This window comes from Saimiri boliviensis, chromosome 6 (assembly GCF_048565385.1).
Source record: "Saimiri boliviensis isolate mSaiBol1 chromosome 6, mSaiBol1.pri, whole genome shotgun sequence".
NCBI lineage: Eukaryota > Metazoa > Chordata > Mammalia > Primates > Cebidae > Saimiri > Saimiri boliviensis.
The window spans coordinates 42,079,780-42,089,603 of record NC_133454.1 but is presented as its reverse complement, the minus strand read 5'-3'; positions in this window follow the sequence as shown (position 1 = coordinate 42,089,603).

Genomic DNA, 9,824 nt, shown 5'->3' with positions numbered 1-9,824 from the left:
TAGAACATGAATTAGAAGACACTGAACTTATAAGCATGGAGTCCGATTAGACTCTAACCATGTTTAGAAAAAAAAATTAAGGAGAGAAAATATAATAGTACACATATCAAACATTCAACTTTTCTTTGATTTACTAACATTCACTGTTCCTTCAGTCCTCTTGGTCTATTTAGAGATAATTCATTTACTACCTGTTTATTTTTTCCTCTAAACTTAGGACAACTGCTTTCCTGGAGGCATTACTGATCATGCAGAAGAGAGGACTAACGGATAAATCATTGTGAACATTAGAATAAATAATTTTTTCTATTCTATTAAAAAAAATGGAGCTCATCTCTCTATCTGAATACTTGCACGAGTCAAACCCAGTAAGAAGAACTAACTGTTCTTCTGCGCATTTTTGAAGAACTTTAACTAGAAAATGCTCTCAAGATCATTCTGCTAAGGAGTATGTGTGTTTCTTGCTGTTCTAGGTGCTAAAGGACATAAACCATAAGAACGATTCATTTCTGGCACCTTCTGAGGATGCTACTCTTAAAATAATAACAGAAAGTATGAAGCTGGGTATCTCTTCTGAAAAAAATGTGTTCATGAAAATATCCATTGTGCAGGAGGTGGAAGATCTGTCACTCCACTGAAGAAATTGGAATAAACAGCTCATTAATTTCACAGCATTCTAAGATGAGAGAGAAACTATGAAAATCAAGAAAGACGGTAAATAAAGAGGCTGCATGTCTCCAGCAGAAACTGGTTAATATGTTTTAGCAAGAAATAAGCTATATATTAAGCAAGAATTTAACCATAAGTTGTAATAAAAACTGACCTGGCCATTTACTATGTGGTTTTTTTTGTAACACTCTCAGTCTACTATCATGAGGGGAACGGTTATGTGAAAATCACAGATGATGAATATCAAGTAGTAGTCTAGGAAGTTGGGTGTTTAGAAGTTATGCATATTTAAATATATATATATATATACACACACACACACACACTTAGCTATGTTTTAGTTGGATGAACATATTTATATACATGTATAAATATTACATATGAATATATTAAATATAAATATATATGTATATTCATATTACACATAAATATACATATATATTTATGAAGTCCAATTGGGACTCCAATGCGTGCCAGTGTTGTGTGTGTGTGTGTGTGTGTGTGTGGTTCTTCAAACTAAAACACAGATCTTTTCAAAATGTGATTACCTAAGAAGCTCAAAGATGGTATAAGACATAATCCCTTCCTCAATAAGTTATTTTTAATATTTGAGATTGATTTATCACTTAGAGCACAAGCATCCAAATCAGCGTATGATCAATAAATATTTGTTAAATTTGTGGAATGAATAAATAATCTTGTTTTTGATCTTGATCTTATACAATGTTTAAAATGCTGAAATTTGAGAAACTGACATGAAAGTAACAAATACCAAGGCCCTGTTTGGTTGGGAGCAGTAATCCCAGCCAAAAACTGATTCTATTGGAAAGGGTGACTGAAAGTTAAGCTCAGGGATGCCCACTGGGTAAGTATACTGTGCAGCATAAGAGGGCAGGGGGTACAGGAAAGCTGCCACCTCCCCCTCCAAGGGGGTACTTCTGTACTCCAGAGCAGAGGATGACATAAATCACCATTGAAACCTGTATAATTGAGAGTGACATTTAACAATGTGGTGACTCAGAGTAAGTATGTAGAGAATGCCTAATTATGAGGAGAAGGGGTAAGTCATCATATAGCTTCATTCTTGATGGGAGGTTCAGATGCCTTCACTTTTCCCCCCAAGCCAGAAAGATTAAAGCTGACTTCTGAAAGTGCTATGACTATGCAGAGATTTAGGATAAATTAAAATCAACACTGTTTTTTGTTTTCTTTCTTTTTCTTTCATTTATTTGAGATGGAATCTTGCTCTGTCACCAGGCTGGAGTGCATTGACCCAATCTTGGCTCAATACAACCTCCGCCTCCTGAGTTCAAGTGATTCTTCCGCCTCAGCCTCCCGAGTAGCTGGGACCACAGGCGCATGAAACTACGCCCGGCTAATTTTTTTACTTTTAGTATATACGGGGTTTACCATGGCCTGGATAGTCTACATCTCTTGATCCTGTCAACTGCCCGCCTTGGCCTCCCAAAGTGCTGAGATCACAGGCGTGAGCCACTGCGCCCGGCCTAATCAACACTGTTTTGAAATAAAAACATCCTTTCTCTGCTCTTCACACATTCCTGTGCCACTGGAGGCTACTTTCAAGCAGCTGTTAGATTATTATTCTTTCTTCCTACTTTTCACTTTGTTAATTCTCCTGTACTAATGTCATATCCTAGCTAAAAATGTTTAGTGGCACCACTAGCCTTGATCTTCTAAATCAAAGCCTCCAAATCTGTTCGTCACTGGCCTTTTCAATCTCATCTTCCATACTGCCCTGGAATCCCTCTCTACCCACCAGATTAATTCATTCACTAAACCCAAATATGTTTTTCATGTCATTGGCTTTGCTTACTTCTTGCATTCTTTTATTAATTTAACAAAATGTTTTGTCAAGTATCAAGCAGTATACTGGGACTATATATGCATGAAGGAATAAGCCATGTGTGGATTGTTAATTTTATACCAAAGTACTTTACTAAGTACTTTACATGTATTTACTAATCAGAGTAGTGCTGTGAAGCTGATTGCATTGTCATGCTCATCCACAAATGAGGAATGAACTGCAGTTCTTGATAACTTTTCTGAGATCACACAAAATAATAAAGAATATGTGTGAAATGTTCTAATTCATTCAACAAACACAGAAGAGAGGTTTACTGAATGGCTCCTATGTAAGCTTATGTTCTGCAGTTCCCCATTCTGGGACAATCTGGAGTTTCAGTCAAACTTGTCTACCACCTATTTTATGATTTTCTCATTCCTGATCCTGTAATCTCTTGCCTGAGAAGCCCTTTGTCTTTGTCCAGATCTTATTTTTACTTCAAGAATTGGGCCACTTTTCCAATCGGGCTGATTACTGCACATAGTCTCTGTGAAATCTAATCCAATTCTACTGTGTTATTACTTTTCCTTATTTCAACATGTGTATCAAAATACTATGTTAGGAATTATACATTCCTTTATATCATCCAGGGTATAGCAGTACCAGGTTTCTGGAAGTTTGTACCAATTTTGAAAACAGAACTCATCTCTACTAAATCGAGTACATTACTATTTAAAAGATGCTTTCTCACTTTGTCTGGACTTCCTATTACTTACAGATGCTAGCTTTTAAACATCTTTTAGAGAATTATTTTCAAAACTCAATCATTAAAGATGCAGAAACGGTCTTTGGAAGAGATGTTTGAAATGAAAAATTCTGAAGATTGAACATCTTTTCCCTTTTTACAATACATGAAATTGTTTCAAATGAAAGGTGACTCAAAGGAAAGATGGTATTTTGTTTTTGTGCCTAAAATTAATCTAATAGCATGCTCAAAAAAAGTGACATTTCAAATGACTTTGAAGCAGAAGACATATATTCCCATTTTTATTATCAAACTCAAGAACACAGTTGTTTCCCAAAAAAGTGGCTCATTAAATTGATTTCAAAGCATCTTTGTTTCTTTTTATTATATATGTCCATCTACTTTCTAAGTCCTTTTATTTGGCTTAAAACAGTCTCATTTTCTGACAAGTCTCTAATCTCTCGTAAGCTCCTCAGAGAAACTTAGTGACACTCTCTGTCATAGAATGCCACATGCTCACAGCCCCAGCACCCCTGCTGAACTTGCAAAGCTGCTGATTCTCTGGTTTGTGTCAGACCCTGGCACCTCAATTTCCTTTTCCAGGCTGCTGACAGCCATTTCCACTGAGTGTTCTGCCTCTTACTTTTCTCCCTAGTCATTCAGGTCAACTGGGGTTCTGGAGCTGGCAGAGTATCCCCTGTCTCCTTCCTTGCAGCCAAGGTCATATCCTAAGAGACTGACAGGCTAGGCAAGGAGCAGATGGGGAATCTCCCCTTTGGCTGATGTGGATGTATGATGAATGACTACAATAAACCAGGAGGCAGCTGTGGTTCAGTAAGGGCCCTGAATTCACAGTTACAAGGGCTTTGTTTGTCTCCTGTGTCAGCTTCTTAGCTTATTTGTATCCACAGGCAAGTTAGCATACTTCTCAGAACCCCAGTGTGATCCTCTGTGAAACAGACATAATACCTAGAAGCAGGATCACTGCAATAATTATACAAGATAATTAATGCAAAAACTATTAAAATGGAAATAGGTACAGGAGAAATATAAACTTAACTTCTAAATGTGGGGTTTCCCAGTTTTTCCTTTTAGCTTACCATTGAAATGGAAATAGGCCAATGTCATTCTTTACAGCTAAAGTCAACTGGGATTAACTAAAACCACTCAGAAGCTAAACCACTCAGATAACCTGAAGATTAAGAGCCACAATACCCTTAGAAAAGGAAAAGAACTAAATTATAACTGATGCAAGCAAACTCTTCTTACTCCTTCACGCCACAGGGTTGATATCTTGTCTGTCTGTCCATCACTGCAGTTACGCCCTGAGGAGGGAAGGACATGGGCAGGTACAGAATGAGGCTATTACAGCAAGGCAGAGCCGTAGCTCAACTTAACACTACGCATATGTAAGCCATTTTATAGCTTGTACAGCCCATTCCTATTCATCGTATCTGTACTAAAGAATAATTTTATATGGTTCTGTGTGAAAAAAAAAAAAAAAAAAAAAAAAAGTATGCCCCAGCTGATTCCCAGCATCACACATCACACATTCTAGAGCTTCTAGAATGCTGGTCAGAAGCCAAAAGTCCAGGCTGTTCCTCTCTATGACCCCCGTCTCTGTTTCTGTCTAGGGACCCCTTAAGACTTTGTGTAATCTTAGCATGCCAAACCACTGGTTACTGTGGAAAAGCACCGCCTTCTAGGCACTGATATAGGCGTATCATGTTTAATGCAAAAATTTTGGGAAAGTCTCCCTCCATCGCTGGTCAGAGGTGCAGAGATGGCATCATTCCCAGCAGTGCCAGCAATCAAGGCACAGTGTCCACTCCCTAGTGTTCTATTCATGGAAGAGGGTGCCCTGGCCAGGGCTCTTTAGGTTGAAATGATTTCAATTTGTGTTGGCACTGTACATGTTATTCAAAGTCATGAGGCAGCGTACGTGTTACTCAAAGTGCTGCTCTTTGGACAAAAATGAGGCCTAAGACCATGGAAGTAATTTAGTCTCTTTGGGAAGATTCAGACTTTCCAATATCCTTGGGGTTAGATGCACAGCAGCATGAGAAAAGGTGAGTCATCTGAATTGACTCCACATGAATGCTGGAGCTGAGCTCTTTCATTGCCTGCTACTAGCAGCTCATTACATGCAGGCTAACCTACCAAAATTCAATATCAACAAGAGTGCGCCAAAAATAAAAACTACAACCTTACCTCAAGAAGACTGTATATGTGATTCTGAGAACTATGCTTGTAAAATAGGGGAAAGATTCCATATGTTACTAACTTGAAGAACCCAAAAGCACTAATAGATCCAAGCCCAGTGTTTTATATCTCATCAAGTCTCTATTTAAATTACCAAATAGCTACAGGTATTAATTCCCAAACACGTGTAAACCTATTCTAAAAGCCTTGTGTTAGTCAACTCTCTGGCAGGACAATCCACACACCTGATTTTAACTCTGTTTTACAGATGAGAAAACTAAGGTTCAGAGAAGCTGGGTTATTTGGTCAACAGATTGTATCTGTACACTACTGTATCCTCAATTCTCAGAACAGAATCTATGTGGGAAAAAAAGAAGTCAAGTACATGAATGTAGCCAAGGTCAAGATGGTAATAATAATCAGATTTGAGAATTGAATACATGGCATCTGATTCTGGTCTGCATTCCCAACTCCAGGGTAGCATCCTGCTTGAATAAATTAATGTATGGAATCCTAAGCTCTTAGGATCCGAAGTGATCTTAACTGTTATCTAGTCTTCCAAACACACACTGAAATGGGCAATAAAAAGTTGTGTGGGATTATGTTGCATATGCTCAGGAATTCATAGTCATTTTCACGTTAAAAACATCAGAAATGGTATCTTTAGGATAAACCTGTATAATGCAAGAATAGATAAATAGCCCTTGCTGATTCTCATCATGGTATCTGTTGAGTTGGGAGACTGTTGCACATTCAAGGTGTATTTTCAAAGTGTTATCATCTCTTTCTTTGTAGTCTGTAAAATAGTTACAAAAATGCCAAAACCAGGAGAAATGCTCTAGCTGTATTGTCTTAATCCTAATGATGTAAATGTAGTAAAAAGCAATTGCTTAAAAGAGTTCAATTTCTGTAAAGAGCCTATCATTTATTTAATTTACCCTAAGTGATAAGGCTTTTCTGTTAATTTAAGCCATCACATATTGCTTAAATATCTTATAAAGGAGGCTGTAAGCTAGGTTCTGTGAAAGTATATGAAGGTGTATGTAAGATAGAATCTTGCTCTAGGGAGGCTGAAGGTGATGCAGAAGAGGACAATAAATATAACTCAAACCAGGAAAAAAGGAGTACAGTATAAGTAGTATCAATAATGTGCTTAAGAATTCTAAATATCACATATAGATGTAAATCATAGAAAGCATGCATAAAATAGATCTCTAAGGTGAAATTTGAAGATTGAGTATGATGGAGACCTACTGAGATGGGAAATTATTCATCCATTAAGTACTTATTGAGCAGTAATAAACAACTGGAAATTATGAATAAGACAGATGGAGCTTACAGCTATAATACTGTTAATGGATTAGGGAAAAGACAAATAATAAATGTGTAATTATGATAAAACAAGAGGATAGTGAAGTACATGGTGATCTGAACATATAGGAGGAGGAAGAACAAATGTATTTTGCAGCATCAGTCAAGGCATACTTTTAAGCTAAAATTGGAAGATTAACTGGAAGTTAGGTACAGAGAGGAAGAACAATTGTTTCAAATAGAAGAAACTCTGTGTGCAAAGACCCAGATGTGAAAGAAAACATGGCATGTCCAGGCACAGAATTAAACTCAGCATGGTCAGCTCAACAGCATGAACAATATTAAAGAGATATAACTAAAGCCTGATCTCAGATGGACTTGTAAATTCTATTTCTAGAGGGAAATTGAGCTATTGAAGGAGTACACCAAGGATATAAAGACTGAATATTTCTGGAAGAAGCATTTCAGTCTGTGAAGCAGAGACCAGTTAGGAGGTTATGGAGTAATCCAGGGATCAAGATGACAAATAATGTGGACTGGAACAGAGTGATAGCAGTGGGAGAAACAGTCCAATCAGGAGACATTTAGGTGGTAAAATCAATAGAAGGTGGTAATTAATAGAATTAGGGGTGGAGAGGGTGAAGTATTGGGGCATGTCAAAAAGAAGTCCAGTTTCTGCTGAGACAGGGAAGATTGGGAGAAACACAACTTTAATGATACCTTCGTCTGTCTGGTCTGCAATAAAAAATATCATAGACTAGGTGGCCTAAATAACAGATTCTTTTCCTAACAATTTTGGAGCCTGAGAAGTCCATGATCAAGGTGTCTGCAGATTGGGTGTCTGGTGAGGGCCCATTTTCTGGTTCATGGATGGTAGCCTCTCTTGTTCTTCCATGGTGAAAGGAGTCAAAGAGGTCTCTGGGGCTTCTTGCATAAAGGTATTACCTTATGAGGAACTAAGTCATTTATGAGGTCTCCACATTTATAACATAATCACCTTCAAAATATTACATTAGAGATAAAGTTCCAAGATATAAATTTGGGAAGGACACAAACATTGAGTCTATGTCAAAAGGGAACCAAGGTGGATTTTGTTTTGAATATGCTGACTTTGAGGTCTATTAAAAAGAAGCATTCCAATGGAACAGGTTTCCAGGAAAGGGAAGGGCATCAAAAAAGTCATGAAGGAGTGTAAGAGAAGGAGATTTCTTAGAGAAGAGGCTGGCTGAGAAATAAAAAACAATGAAAGCAGAGTAGTGTGAGAGAGCCAGACTTAAATGAGCTGGAAAGCAAGGCCAGAGCAGTTTGTGCACACTCAAATCTAAACCTTATTAGAGAGGATGCAGGCCACACCAACCTCAGTTTGGGAAAGAAGTGGAAATACCAGTTTTCTAAAGGAAACTAGGGTCTATACTGAAAACAATCTCAGAAACCGGAAACTGTTAATAATGCCACTCAAAAAGTTGTCCTTTTTCTCCCCACTGTCAATTGGATCAAACTCAGAGCATTCTCAATAGAGGCAGACTCTTCACACTAAGACCCAGTGGTAATTCTGTCCCTTCTTGGAGAAACACATCACATTTCAGGTCAGTTTTTGCAACATGACTAGCTGAAGAAAAAAACTGAAAGTTGTACCTCTCTGCTTTCCATTTGAATTTTGTTTCCCTTCTTCTAGGTCCAGTAGCTTCTTGGCTGTCAACTATAAAAAGTGGTACCTATATTAACAACGTACACATGCCCACGTGTTACTTCTTTTTAGTCACTGTTGCAGGACTTTTCCCCAATCACCTAAAGATAAGGCCCTTGTCACATGGCCATGAAAATTTAGGCTCGCAGATGGTTTGAAGGGTGAGTAGCACAAGGTTTAATTGGTTGAAAATGAAGAAAAGGAAAAACAGGGACTCTCCGCAAAGCCAGAGTCCCTGCTGGTGGGTTTCCTGTCTCACACTTTGAATCCCAGCTTCCACAAAGAAAGAGGCCAGGCTCCTCCCCTGCAATGGGCTCAAACTTCTGCGGCTCCACCCCAGAGTCCATTCCGCCCAGTGCGCACATCATGTCAGTTGGAGGCTCTGCTTGGGAGCCCTTCCAACCTGGCTGTCTCATCAGCACAGATATTTTATGAGGGAGGTAAAACAGCTATAATTAGTCCATTTTATAGTTGAGAAAACCAAGGTTTAAGGAGAGCTGTCAGGATGTGAAAGTAGGTCTTCTGATAGTACAGCCAGACTTCCTCCACTCTGAAGATAACGAATTAGAGGGATTTTCATCCCATAATTCAGAAATACATGAGATTTCGCACATGTTCTATTGAGTACCACTTCCTGTAGGTATAACAGACATCAAAAATGAATCACAGCATTGTTTACTGCTGACTACATGCAGCCTCCAAATCCTGGTCAATATACTTTGTGTAGAAACCACTTGTGAATCTGAGTTGGCATATGATAAAATCCATTTTCAATGCTTACCTTAGGGACTTCCATTTTTAATTAGAATTCTGAAAAACCTAATAGCTTTATATGCATTCAGCTATGACTCTTTGTACGCTAAGTAGTTATGAGCTCTTGGGATGGCACTATACAAATCTAAGCCCAGTTTTCCTCACTGATAAAATGGATGATCTCTAAGGTTTCTTACAGTCTAATAATAATTATATTCAAGTCCAGGCATGGTGACAAGATGCCTTATTCTGAAACAAGAGTGACCTTCCCATTGCCACTCAAGTCACATCCAATCGATTTCTGCTTTTATTAGTTCAGCCCTGCTAATGATTATTTACGTTTAAAGCTCACACTGGCCCATATAATGCTGTATAATACCAATTCATTCCTTAAAATGTAATACATGAAAATATTTCTAACATTTATTTGGTCTCATTAGTTTGGGATTATACAGACTGCATACAGATTGTAAATCAGAGTAACTTAGTGTAAGAAAACAGGAACTTTTGAATCAGAGGGAACTCAGTTCAAATCCTGATTTAATATCCTTGATGGGTAGTGGATGATTCTAACGAAGGCTACATACCTAAGCCTTGGATCTTTTGAATAGACATTATATATGTAGTACAGACTTGTAAATATTTAACACTAG